The sequence below is a fragment of the Bombina bombina genome, unplaced genomic scaffold (genome assembly GCF_027579735.1).
Source record: "Bombina bombina isolate aBomBom1 unplaced genomic scaffold, aBomBom1.pri scaffold_307, whole genome shotgun sequence".
In the NCBI taxonomy this organism is placed as follows: Eukaryota; Metazoa; Chordata; class Amphibia; order Anura; family Bombinatoridae; genus Bombina; species Bombina bombina.
Window position 1 is genome coordinate 156420 of NW_026511377.1, and position 14444 is coordinate 170863.

At 42.6% G+C, this 14444-nt stretch overlaps 1 protein-coding gene across 1 annotated transcript in view; it reads left to right on the forward strand.

Moving 5' to 3' along the window:
- LOC128643721 (gastrula zinc finger protein XlCGF26.1-like) overlaps positions 1–13036 on the forward strand; it is a 132219-nt gene extending 119183 nt beyond the window's left edge. Inside the window, exon 12 of the mRNA XM_053696548.1 lies at positions 12451–13036. The gene's annotated coding sequence lies outside the window, so the exon portion shown is untranslated. The remainder of the gene's footprint in view (positions 1–12450) is intronic.
- The last annotated feature ends 1408 nt before the right edge of the window (positions 13037–14444 follow it).

Genomic DNA, 14444 nt, shown 5'->3' on the forward strand with positions numbered 1-14444 from the left:
GTAATCTTCTTAGACCTGCTATATCTTTGGCTGATGTTGCTGCAGCTTCAACTTTCTGGTTGGAAACCTTAGCGCAACAAGTAACACATCATGATTCTCATGATATTATTATTCTTCTACAGCATGCTAATAATTTTATCTGTGATGCCAATTTTTGATATTATCAGAGTTGATGTCAGGTTTATGTCTCTAGCTATTTTAGCTAGAAGAGCTTTATGGCTTAAAACTTGGAATGCTGATATGGCTTCTAAATCAACTTTACTTTCCATTTCTTTCCAGGGTAACAAATTATTTGGTTCTCAGTTGGATTCCATTATTTCAACTGTTACTGGTGGGAAAGGAACTTTTTTACCACAGGATAAAAAATCTAAAGGTAAAAGCAGGGCTAATAATCGTTTTCGTTCCTTTCGTTTCAACAAAGAACAAAAGCCTGATCCTTCATCCTCAGGAGCAGTTTCAGTTTGGAAACCATCTCCAGTCTGGAATAAATCCAAGCCAGCTAGAAGGGCAAAGCCTGCTTCTAAGTCCACATGAAGGTGCGGCCCTCATTCCAGCTCAGCTGGTAGGGGGCAGGTTACGTTTTTTCAAGGAAATTTGGATCAATTCTGTTCACAATCTTTGGATTCAGAGCATTGTTTCAGAAGGGTACAGAATTGGTTTCAAGATGAGACCTCCTGCAAAGAGATTTTTTCTTTCCCGTGTCCCAGTAAATCCAGTAAAAGCTCAAGCATTTCTGAAATGTTTCAGATCTAGAGTTGACTGGAGTAATTATGCCAGTTCCAGTTCCGGAACAGGGGATGGGGTTTTATTCAAATCTCTTCATTGTACCAAAGAAGGAGAATTCCTTCAGACCAGTTCTGGATCTAAAAATATTGAATCGTTATGTAAGAATACCAACGTTCAAGATGGTAACTGTAAGGACTATCTTGCCTTTTGTTCAGCAAGGGAATTATATGTCCACAATAGATTTACAGGATGCATATCTGCATATTCCGATTCATCCAGATCATTATCAGTTCCTGAGATTCTCTTTTCTGGACAAGCATTACCAGTTTGTGGCTCTGCCGTTTGGCCTAGCTACAGCTCCAAGAATTTTTACAAAGGTTCTCGGTGCCCTTCTGTCTGTAATCAGAGAACAGGGTATTGTGGTATTTCCTTATTTGGACGATATCTTGGTACTTGCTCAGTCTTTACATTTAGCAGAATCTCATACGAATCGACTTGTGTTGTTTCTTCAAGATCATGGTTGGAGGATCAATTTACCAAAAAGTTCTTTGATTCCTCAGACAAGGGTAACCTTTCTGGGTTTCCAGATGGATTCTGTGTCCATGACTCTGTCTTTAACAGACAAGAGACGTCTAAAATTGATTGCAGCTTGTCGAAACCTTCAGTCACAATCATTCCCTTCGGTAGCCTTATGCATGGAAATTCTAGGTCTTATGACTGCTGCATCGGACGCGATCCCCTTTGCTCGTTTTCACATGCGACCTCTTCAGCTCTGTATGCTGAAGCAATGGTGCAAGGATTACACGAAGATATCTCAATTAATATCTTTAAAACCGATTGTTCGACACTCTCTAACATGGTGGACAGATCACCATCGTTTAATTCAGGGGGCTTCTTTTGTGCTTCCGACCTGGACTGTAATTTCAACAGATGCAAGTCTCATAGGTTGGGGAGCTGTGTGGGGATCTCTGACGGCACAAGGAGTTTGGGAATCTCAGGAGGTGAGATTACCGATCAATATTTTGGAACTCCGTGCAATTTTCAGAGCTCTTCAGTTTTGGCCTCTTCTAAAGAGAGAATCGTTCATTTGTTTTCAGACAGACAATGTCACAACTGTGGCATACATCAATCATCAAGGAGGGACTCACAGTCCTCTGGCTATGAAAGAAGTATCTCGAATTTTGGTTTGGGCGGAATCCAGCTCCTGTCTAATCTCTGCGGTTCATATCCCAGGTATAGACAATTGGGAAGCGGATTATCTCAGTCGCCAAACGTTGCATCCGGGTGAATGGTCTCTTCACCCAGAGGTATTTCTTCAGATTGTTCAAATGTGGGAACTTCCAGAAATAGATCTGATGGCGTCCCATCTAAACAAGAAACTTCCCAGGTATCTGTCCAGATCCCGGGATCCTCAGGCGGAGGCAGTGGATGCATTATCACTTCCTTGGAAGTATCATCCTGCCTATATCTTTCCGCCTCTAGTTCTTCTTCCAAGAGTAATATCCAAGATTCTGAAGGAATGCTCGTTTGTTCTGCTGGTAGCTCCGGCATGGCCTCACAGGTTTTGGTATGCGGATCTTGTCCGGATGGCCTCTTGCCAACCGTGGACTCTTCCGTTAAGACCAGACCTTCTGTCACAAGGTCCTTTTTTCCATCAGGATCTGAAATCCTTAAATTTAAAGGTATGGAGATTGAACGCTTGATTCTTGGTCAAAGAGGTTTCTCTGACTCTGTGATTAATACTATGTTACAGGCTCGTAAATCTGTATTTAGAGAGATATATTATAGAGTCTGGAAGACTTATATTTCTTGGTGTCTTTCTCATCATTTTTCTTGGCATTCTTTTAGAATACCGAGAATTTTACAGTTTCTTCAGGATGGTTTAGATAAGGGTTTGTCCGCAAGTTCTTTGAAAGGACAAATCTCTGCTCTTTCTGTTCTTTTTCACAGAAAGATTGCTATTCTTCCTGATATTCATTGTTTTGTACAAGCTTTGGTTCGTATAAAACCTGTTATTAAGTCAATTTCTCCTCCTTGGAGTTTGAATTTGGTTCTGGGAGCTCTTCAAGCTCCTCCGTTTGAACCTATGCATTCATTGGACATTAAATTACTTTCTTGGAAAGTTTTGTTCCTTTTGGCCATCTCTTCTGCCAGAAGAGTTTCTGAATTATCTGCTCTTTCTTGTGAGTCTCCTTTTCTGATTTTTCATCAGGATAAGGCGGTGTTGCGAACTTCTTTTGAATTTTTACCTAAAGTTGTGAATTCCAACAACATTAGTAGAGAAATTGTGGTTCCTTCATTATGTCCTAATCCTAAGAATTCTAAGGAGAAATCGTTGCATTCTTTGGATGTTGTTAGAGCTTTGAAATATTATGTTGAAGCTACGAAATCTTTCCGTAAGACTTCTAGTTTATTTGTTATCTTTTCCGGTTCTAGAAAAGGCCAGAAAGCTTCTGCTATTTCTTTGGCATCTTGGTTGAAATCTTTAATTCATCTTGCCTATGTTGAGTCGGGTAAAACTCCGCCTCAGAGAATTACAGCTCATTCTACTAGGTCAGTTTCTACTTCCTGGGCGTTTAGGAATGAAGCTTCGGTTGACCAGATTTGCAAAGCAGCAACTTGGTCCTCTTTGCATACTTTTACTAAATTCTACCATTTTGATGTTTTTTCTTCTTCTGAAGCAGTTTTTGGTAGAAAAGTACTTCAGGCAGCGGTTTCAGTTTGAATCTTCTGCTTATGTTTTTCGTTAAACTTTATTTTTGGGTGTGGATTATTTTCAGCAGGAATTGGCTGGCTTTATTTTATCCCTCCCTCTCTAGTGACTCTTGTGTGGAAAGATCCACATCTTGGGTAGTCATTATCCCATACGTCACTAGCTCATGGACTCTTGCTAATTACATGAAAGAAAACATAATTTATGTAAGAACTTACCTGATAAATTCATTTCTTTCATATTAGCAAGAGTCCATGAGGCCCGCCCTTTTTTTGTGGTGGTTATGATTTTGTATAAAGCACAATTATTCCAATTCCTTATTTTATATGCTTTCGCACTTTTTTATCACCCCACTTCTTGGCTATTCGTTAAACTGAATTGTGGGTGTGGTGAGGGGTGTATTTATAGGCATTTTGAGGTTTGGGAAACTTTGCCCCTCCTGGTAGGAATGTATATCCCATACGTCACTAGCTCATGGACTCTTGCTAATATGAAAGAAATGAATTTATCAGGTAAGTTCTTACATAAATTATGTTTTCCTGCAATAAGGTATGTGCAGTTAAAATATTTTTCTAGGGATGGAATTTGCTAGAAAATGCTGCTGATACCGAAGTAATGTAAGTAAAGCCTTAAATGCAGTGATAGCGACTGGTATCAGGCTTATTAATAGAGATACATACTCTAATAAAAGTGTATTTTAAAACGTTTGCTGGCATGTTTAATCGTTTTTTACATATGTTTGGTGATAAAACTTATTGGGGCCAATTTTTTCCACATGGCTGGCTTGAATTTTGCCTAGAAACGGTTCCCTGAGGCTTCCCACTGTTGTAATATGAGTGGGAGGGGCCTATTTTGGCGTTTTTTTTTGCACAGCAAAAATTACAGACACAGACATCCAGCTTCTTCCTGCATGATCCAGGACTTCTCTGAAGGGGGCTCAAAAGGCTTCAAAAGTCGTATTGAGGGAGGTAAAAAGCCACAGTAGAGCTGTGGCAGTTGTTGTGACTGTTTAAAAAACGTTTTTGTCATTTGTTATTCCGTTTTTGGTATTAAGGGGTTAATCATCCATTTGCAAGTGGGTGCAATGCTCTGCTATCTTATTACATACACTGTAAAAATCTCGTTAGTGTAACTGCATTTTTTCACTGTTATTTCAAAATTTGGGAAAATTTGGGTTTCTTAAAGGCGCAGTAACGTTTTTTATATTGCTTGTAAACTTGTTTTAAAGTGTTTTCCAAGCTTGCTAGTCTCATTGCTAGTCTGTTTAAACATGTCTGACACAGAGGAACCTACTTGTTCATTATGTTTGAAAGCCATGGTGGAGCCCCATAGGAGAATGTGTACTAAATGTATTGATTTCACCTTAAACAGTAAAGATCAGTCTTTATCTATAAAAGAATTATCACCAGAGGGTTCTGTTGAGGGGGAAGTTATGCCGACTAACTCTCCCCACGTGTCAGACCCTTCGCCTCCCGCTCAGGAGACGCACGCTAATATGGCGCCAATTACATCAGGGACGCCCATAGCGATTACCTTGCAGGACATGGCTGCAATCATGAATAATACCCTGTCAGAGGTATTATCTAGATTGCCTGAATTAAGAGGCAAACGCGATAGCTCTGGGGTTAGGAGAGATACAGAGCGCGCAAATGCTGTTAGAGCCATGTCTGATACTGCGTCACAGTATGCAGAACATGAGGACGGAGAGCTTCAGTCTGTGGGTGACATCTCTGACTCGGGGAAACCTGATTCAGAGATTTCTAATTTTAAATTTAAGCTTGAGAACCTCCGTGTATAGCTTGGGGAGGTATTAGCTGCTCTGAATGACTGTAACACAGTTGCAATTCCAGAGAAATTGTGTAGGCTGGATAGATACTATGCGGTGCCGGTGTGTACTGACGTTTTTCCTATACCTAAAAGGCTTACAGAAATTATTAGCAAGGAGTGGGATAGACCCGGTGTGCCCTTTTCCCCACCTCCTATATTTAGAAAAATGTTTCCAATAGACGCCACTACACGGGACTTATGGCAGACGGTCCCTAAGGTGGAGGGAGCAGTTTCTACTTTAGCAAAGCGTACCACTATCCCGGTTGAGGACAGTTGTGCTTTTTCAGATCCAATGGATACAAAATTGGAGGGTTACCTTAAGAAAATGTTTATTCAACAAGGTTTTATTTTACAGCCCCTTGCATGCATTGCGCCTGTCACTGCTACGGCGGCATTCTGGTTTGAGGCCCTGGAAGAGGCCATCCAGACAGCTCCATTGAATGAAATTATTGACAAGCTTAGAACGCTTAAGCTAGCTAACTCATTTGTTTCTGATGCCATTGTTCATTTGACTAAACTAACGGCTAAGAATTCCGGATTCGCCATCCAGGCGCGTAGGGCGCTATGGCTTAAATCCTGGTCAGCTGACGTGACTTCAAAGTCTAAATTACTCAACATTCCTTTCAAGGGGCAGACCTTATTCGGGCCTGGCTTGAAGGAAATTATTGCTGACATTACTGGAGGCAAGGGTCATACCCTTCCTCAGGACAGGGCCAAATCAAAGGCCAAACAGTCTAATTTTCGTGCCTTTCGAAATTTCAAGGCAGGAGCAGCATCAACTTCCTCCGCTTCAAAACAAGAGGGAACTGTTGCTCATTCCAGACAGGCCTGGAAACCTAACCAGTCCTGGAACAAGGGCAAGCAGGCCAGAAAGCCTGCTGCTGCCCCCAAGACAGCATGAAGGAACGGCCCACTATCCGGAAACGGATCTAGTGGGGGGCAGACTTTCTCTCTTCGCCCAGGCGTGGGCAAGAGATGTTCAGGATCCCTGGGCGTTGGAAATCATATCTCAGGGATATCTTCTGGACTTCAAAGCTTCTCCTCCACAAGGGAGATTTCATCTTTCAAGGTTATCAGCAAACCAGATAAAGAAAGGCATTCCTAAGCTGTGTGCAAGACCTCCTAGTAATGGGAGTGATCCATCCAGTTCCGCGGACGGAACAAGGACAGAGATTTTATTCAAATCTGTTTGTGGTTCCCAAGAAAGAGGGAACCTTCAGACCAATCTTGGATCTAAAGATCTTAAACAAATTCCTCAGAGTTCCATCATTCAAAATGGAAACTATTCGGACCATCCTACCCATGATCCAAGATGGTCAGTACATGACCACAGTGGAATTAAAGGATGCCTACCTTCACATACCGATTCACAAAGATCATCATCGGTTCCTAAGGTTTGCCTTTCTAGACAGGCATTACCAATTTGTAGCTCTTCCCTTCGGGTTGGCCACTGCCCCGAGAATTTTTACAAAGGTTCTGGGCTCACTTCTGGCGGTTCTAAGACCGCGAGGCATAGCGGTGGCTCCGTATCTAGACGACATCCTGATACAGGCGTCAAGCTTTCAAATTGCCAAGTCTCATACAGAGATAGTTCTGGCATTTCTGAGGTCGCATAGGTGGAAAGTGAACGTGGAAAAGAGTTCTCTATCACCACTCACAAGAGTCTCCTTCCTAGGGACTCTTATAGATTCTGTAGAGATGAAAATTTACCTGACGGAGTCCAGGTTATCAAAACTTCTAAATGCTTGCTGTGTCCTTCATTCCATTCCACACCCGTCAGTGGCTCAGTGCATGGAAGTAATCGGCTTAATAGTAGCGGCAATGGACATAGTGCTATTTGCGCGCCTGCATCTCAGACCGCTGCAATTATGCATGCTAAGTCAGTGGAATGGGGATTACTCAGATTTGTCCCCTCTACTAAATCTGGATCAAGAGACCAGAGATTCTCTTCTTTGGTGGCTTTCTCGGGTCCATCTGTCCAAGGGTATGACCTTTCGCAGGCCAGATTGGACGATTGTAACAACAGATGCCAGCCTTCTAGGTTGGGGCGCAGTCTGGAACTCCCTGAAGGCTCAGGGATCGTGGACTCAGGAGGAGAAACTCCTCCCAATAAATATTCTGGAGTTAAGAGCAATATTCAATGCTCTTCTAGCTTAGCCTCAGTTAGCAACACTGAGGTTCATCAGATTTCAGTCGGACAACATCACGACTGTGGCTTACATCAACCATCAAGGGGGAACCAGGAGTTCCCTAGCGATGTTAGAAGTCTCAAAGATAATTCGCTGGGCAGAGTCTCACTCTTGCCACCTGTCAGCAATCCACATCCCAGGCGTAGAGAACTACGTCTACGTAGAGAACTAAGTCATCAGACTTTTCATCCGGGGGAGTGGGAACTCCATCCGGAGGTGTTTGCTCAACTGGTCCATCGTTGGGGCAAACCAGAACTGGATCTCATGGCGTCTCGCCAGAACGCCAAGCTTCCTTGTTACGGATCCAGGTCCAGGGACCCGGGAGCAACGCTGATAGATGCTCTAGCAGCTCCTTGGTTGTGTTTCCACCGTTTCCTCTGCTCCCTCGACTGATTGCCAAAATCCAAACTGCCAGGGTTACAAGGAAAGCGAGACAGCTATGGGGCTAGAACAAATACAGAGCTCTCTGACGCTTTAGTAGCTATGTATGATATACCCTCACAATGTGCAGAAGCCGAAGCAGGAGAGCTTCTATCTGTGGGTGATTTTTCTGATTCAGGGAAGACACTTCAACCTGATTCTGATATGTCTACATTTAAATTTAAGCTTGAACACCTCCGCGTGTTGCTCAGGGAGGTTTTAGCAACTCTGGATGACTGTGACGCCATTGTAGTCCCAGAGAAATTGTGTAAATTGGATAAATACTATGCAGTACCTGGTTACACTGATGTTTTTCCAATCCCTAAGAGGTTTTCAGAAATTATTACTAAGGAATGGGATAGACCAGGTGTACCGTTCTCTCCCCCTCCTGTTTTTAAAAAGATGTTTCCTATAGATGCCGCTACACGGGACTTGTGGCAAACGGTCCCTAAGGTGGAGGGAGCAGTCTCTACCCTAGCAAAGCGTACTACTATCCCTGTCGAGGACAGTTGTGCTTTTCTAGATCCAATGGACAAAAAATTAGAGGGTTACCTTTAAGAAATTTTTTATTCAACAAGGTTTTATTCTTCAGCCCCTTGCATGCATTGCCCCAGTCACTGCTGCTGCGGCCTTCTGGTTTGAGTCTCTAGAAGAGGCTCTACAGGTAGAAACCCCGTTGGATGATATCCTAGACAAGCTTAAAGCTCTTAAGCTCGCCAATTCATTTGTTTCTGACGCCGTTGTTCATTTAACCATGTTAACGGCTAAAAACTCAGGTTTTGCTATTCAGGCGCGTAGGGCGCTATGGCTCAAATCCTGGTCAGCTGACGTTACTTCAAAGTCTAAGCTTCTCAACATTCCCTTCAAGGGGCAGACCCTATTCGGGCCTGGACTGAAGGAGATCATTTTTGATATTACTGGAGGAAAAGGTCACGCCCTTCTTCAGGATAGGTCCAACAAATTAAGGACCAAACAGACTAATTTTCGTTCCTTTCGAAACTTCAAGAGTGGCGCAGCTTCAACTTCCTCTGATACAAAACAAGAGGGAAATTTTGCCCAGTCCAAGCCGGTCTGGAGACCTAACCAGGCTTGGAACAAAGGAAAGCAGGCCAAAAAACCTGCTGCTGCCTCTAAAACAGCATGAAGGATCAGCCCCCGATCCGGAAACGGATCTAGTAGGGGGCAGACTTTCTCTCTTTGCCCAGGCTTGGGCAAGAGATGTCCAGGATCCCTGGGCGTTAGAAATTGTGTCCCAGGGATATCTTCTGGATTTCAAAGCTTCTTCCCCAAAAGGGAGATTTCATCTCTCACAATTATCTGCAAACCAGATAAAGAGAGAGGTATTCTTACATTGCGTTCAAGACCTACTAGTTATGGGAGTGATCCACCCAGTTCCAAAGGAGGAACAGGGGCAAGGCTTCTATTCAAATCTGTTTGTAGTTCCCAAGAAAGAGGGAACTTTCAGACCAATCTTAGATCTCAAGGTCCTAAACAAATTTCTCAGGGTCCCGTCCTTCAAGATGGAGACTATTCGAACCAGCCTACCTATGATCCAGGAGGGTCAATATATGACTACCGTGGATTTAAATGATGCTTATATTCACATTCTGATACACAGAGATCATCATCGGTTTCTCAGGTTTGCCTTCCTAGACAGGCATTACCAGTTTATGGCACAGTCCAATAGTGGTACAGCACTAAGATAACAAGGTGGTGCAGGCTGTAAGGGTACCACACAAAACCCTTAAAATAATAGCACAGTCCAAAGAATTCAGCAGCACTCACCACTATGTAGAAAATTCCATTTTTATTGGGATATTTCGAAATAGAAAAGACAACGTTTCGGACCTCTTGACATGATTAAGGACTAGAGGTCCGAAACGTTGTCTTTTCTATTTCGAAATATCCCAATAAAAATGGAATTTTCTACATAGTGGTGAGTGCTGCTGAATTCTTTGGACTGTGCTATTACCAGTTTATGGCTCTTTCCTTTGGGTTAGCTACGGCACAAAGAATCTTTACGGGGTGGAAGGTGAACGAAGGAAAGAGTTCTCTATCCCCTCTCACAAGAGTTTCCTTCCTAGGAACTCTGATAGATTCTGTAGAAATGAAGATTTACCTGATAATGGTAGTGGCAACGGACATAGTGCCGTTTGCCCGCCTACTTCTCAGACCGCTGCAACTTTGCATGCTCAGTCAGTGGAATGGGGATTACGCAGATGTGTCCCCTCTACTAAATCTGGATCAAGAGATCAGGGACTCTCTTCTCTGGTGGCTTTCTCGGGTCCATCTGTCCAAGGGTATGACCTTCCGCAGGCCAGATTGGACAATTGTAACGACAGATGCCTGCCTTCTGGGCTGGGGTGCAGTCTGAAACTCCCTGAAGGCTCAGTGCTCGTGGACTCAGGAGGAGGCACTCCTTCCGATAATCATTCTGTAACTAAGAGCGATATTCAATGCTCTTCAAGCTTGGTCTCAGCTTGCTGCGGTCAAGTTCATCAGATTTCAGTCAGACAATATCATGACTGTAGCCTACATCAACCATCAAGGGGGAACAAGGAGTTCCCTAGCAATGTTAGAGGTTTCAAAAATAATTCTATGGGCAGAGGTTCACTCTTGCCATCTATCAGCTATCCATATCCCAGGAGTAGAGAACTGGGAGGCGGATTTTCTAAGTCGACAGACTTTTCATCCGGGGGAGTGGGAACTCCATCCGGAGGTATTTGCACAGTTGATTCAACTTTGGGGCAAACCAGAACTGGTTCTCATGGCGTCTCGTCAGAACGCCAAGCTTCCTTGTTACGGATCCAGGTCCAGGGATCCCAAGGCAGCGCTGATAGATGCTCTAGCAGCGCCTTGGTCCTTCAACCTGGCTTATGTGTTTCCACCGTTTCCTCTGCTCCCTCGTCTGATTGCCAAGATCAAGCAGGAGAGAGCTTCGGTGATTTTGATATCACCTGCGTGGCCACGCAGGACTTGGTATGCAGATCTGGTGGACATGTCATCCCTTCCACCATGGACTCTGCTGCTGAGGCAGGACCTTCTACTTCAGGGTCCTTTCAACCATCCACATCTAATTTCTTTGCGTCTGACTGCTTGGAGATTGAACGCTTGATTTTATCAAAGCGTGGTTTCTTTGAGTCGGTCATTGATACCTTAATTCAGGCTCGAAAGCCGGTCACTAGGAAAATCTATCATAAGATATGGTGTAGATATCTTCATTGGTGTGAATCCAAAGGTTACTCATGGAGTAAGGTCAGGATTCCTAGGATATTATCTTTTCTCCAAGGATTGGAGAAGGGATTGCCAGCTAGTTCCTTAAAGGGACAGATTTCTGCTCTATCTATTCTTTTTGCACAAGCGTCTGGCTGATACTCCAGATGTTCAGGCGTTTTGTCAGGCTTTAGTTAGAATCAAGCCTGTGTTTAAACCTGTTGCTCCACCATGGAGTTTAAATTTAGTTCTTAAGGTTCTGCAAGGGGTTCCGTTTGAACCTTTGCATTCCATAGATATTAAACTTTTGTCTTGGAAAGTTCTGTTTTTGGTAGCTATCTCCTCGGCTCGAAGAGTTTCGGAGTTATCTGCTTTACAATAGTATTCCCCTTATCTCATTTTCCATGCAAATAAGGTAGTGTTACGTACCAAACCTGGTTTTCTTCCTAAGGTGGTATCTAATAAGAATATCAATCAGGAGATTGTTGTTCCTTCACTATGTCCTAATCCTTCTTCAAAGAAGGAACGTCTATTACACAATCTTGATGTGGTTCGTGCTTTAAAATTTAATTTACAAGCTACGAAGGATTTTTGTCAAACATCTGCTTTGTTTGTGGTCTACTCTGGACAGAGGAGAGGCCAAAAGGCTTCGGCAACTTCTCTTTCTTTTTGGCTAAGAAGTATAATACGCCTAGCTTATGAGACTGCTGGCCAGCAGCCTCCTGAAAGAATTACAGCTCATTCCACTAGAGCGGTAGCTTCCACATGGGCTTTTAAGAATGAGGCTTCTGTTGAACAGATTTGTAAGGCGGCGACTTGGTCTTCGCTTCATACTTTTTCTAAATTCTACAAATTTGATACTTTTGCTTCTTCGGAGGCTATTTTTGGGAGAAAGTTCTTACAGGCAGTGGTGCCTTCCATTTAAGCGCCTGCCTTGTCCCTCCCTTCATCCGTGTCCTATAGCTTTGGTATTGGTATCCCACAAGTAATGGATGAATCCGTGGACTGGATACACCTTACAAGAGAAAACAAAATTTATGCTTACCTGATAAATTTATTTCTCTTGTGGTGTATCCAGTCCACGGCCCGCCCTGTCATTTTAAGGCAGGTGTTTTTTATTTTTAAACTACAGTCACCACTGCACCCTATAGTTTCTCCTTTCTCTTGCTTGTCTTCGGTCGAATGACTGGAGGTGGCAGTTAGGGGAGGAGCTATATAGACATCTCTGCTGTGGGTGATCCTCTTGCAGCTTCCTGTTGGGAATGAAAATATCCCACAAGTAATGGATGAATCCGTGGACTGGATACACCACAAGAGAAATAAATTTATCAGGTAAGCATAAATTTTGGGGTTTTTTTTCAGAAAAAAAAACCTCTGAAAAAAACGTGCTGAATAGAGGGCGCCATATTGGAGGAGGAACAGGAAGAGCATACATCGGGCGCCATATTGGAGGATGAACAGGAAGAGCATACAGCACAGGAGCTGCAGTGACATGCAAACGTTTCCAGGAACCGGGTGGGAAAGCACTTCTATTATCTACCTGTTTTCAAAAACATATAGACTGTTTAGCGCATTACCGCTCACCCTGCTAAGCACTGACCTTGTAAGTCTATTGTTTCCTGGGAAAGCCTACCTGATGGAGGGTGCAGAGCAAAAGGAATGATAGACTGGATAATGACTGGGTGGGGTCCTACAGGCAACATATAATGTAAAGAGAAGTGCACACAGTCTGTAGGCTATCAGATAATATACCGGTATGTGTGGTAACTTAACAATATTGGTATTTCTTACAATACTTTGAGAATTGCACTTCGTTTCATACAGCTCAGCATTGGGACATGTGTCTATATTGATTTGAAATAGAAAGTGTGATTGCTTATACTAAAGTGCTCAAATGTCATTGCTGAAAAAAATATGTATATAAAACGTTTTTCCCTGATACATGAAAGTTTGGGGTGTCGTCTTTTATAATCAGGGTAATCTAATAATCAAGCAAATACGGTATATAGGAATATCTATTTAAAAAAATTACAATAAATACACAGTATAAGACTTTATTAAAAATGAATATTGCATAAATATTGTTTCTTTCATATAGGTGGCGAGAGTCCACAAGCTAGTTACTGATGGGATATACATTCCTACCAGAAGGGGGCAGAGTTTCCCAAACCTCAAATGCCTATAAATAAACCTCCCACCTCACTCATACCTCAGCTTTAAAAACTTTGCCTCCTTGATTTCTTCTGTGAAAGTCGCTTCTAAGCATATTGAAGCCCAGCTCCTCTCTAAGTGCAGTGTTTGTATGATGGATGTGAAGGGAGTATTGCATGATGGCTTTCTGTAAATTGGTCGCAGGGATTCATCTGCTGCCTCCCTTTATAGATCGACAATATACTCTTGTTTCATTACCTCTGTTGATATGTTTCAGTACTGGTTTGGCTGTCTGATATATGTCGATGGGTGTCTTACACGGTAAGTATATACTTTTATTGTATAAGACACTTTCAGCTATGGATTGGGCACTTTTTAACTAAATTTGTTATATGCCTTGAGTCAGTAATTCAGTGATCTTTTTTAGCAACTTTATGTGTGGCTAAAAATTTGTCAAGGTTGGTAGAGGCTGTGAAACATACAGGTTTTTTTTTGTAGCTAGTAATTTATTCATAAATTAGGATGCTAAGTATTCTGTTCGTCTCATGGAATGTTGATAATCGCATTTTATGCAGCTATAATAGAATATCCATTTAGGCTTTATTTAGGTACATTTAGTTTTTTTGTATATACAATCAAAATTCTTACCTGCTTTTTAGAGTGATAGGTGTATTAGAAAGCCACTACAGCTTTGCATGTTGCGCATGTGGTAATGCTATTTATGTCATAGGGTGACGTGTCATCATTTTGCTTCATTTGGTGCCAAAAATTTAAATTTTCCCGCCAAAAACAAAATCTGCCTTTATAAGCTTCACCCTAGCTAATTCAGTGTTCTCAGAAAACACTTACGGCAAGATTTAGAGTTCTGCGGCCAAAGGGGTGCGTTAGCTTTTTTTTCTCCCGCACCTTTTAAATACCGCTGGTATTTAGAGTTCACAGAAGGGCTGCGTTAGGCTCCAAAAAGGGAGCATAGAGCATATTTACCGCCACTGCAACTCTAAATTCCAGCGGTTCTTACGGACGCGGCCAGCTTCAAAAACGTGCTCGTGCACGATTTCCCCATAGGAAACAATGGGGCTGTTTGAGCAGAAAAAAAACCTAACACCTGCAAAAAAGCAACGTTCAGCTCCTAACGCAGCCCCATTGTTTCCTATGGGGAAACACTTCCTATGTCTGCACCTAACACCCTAACATGTACCCCGAGT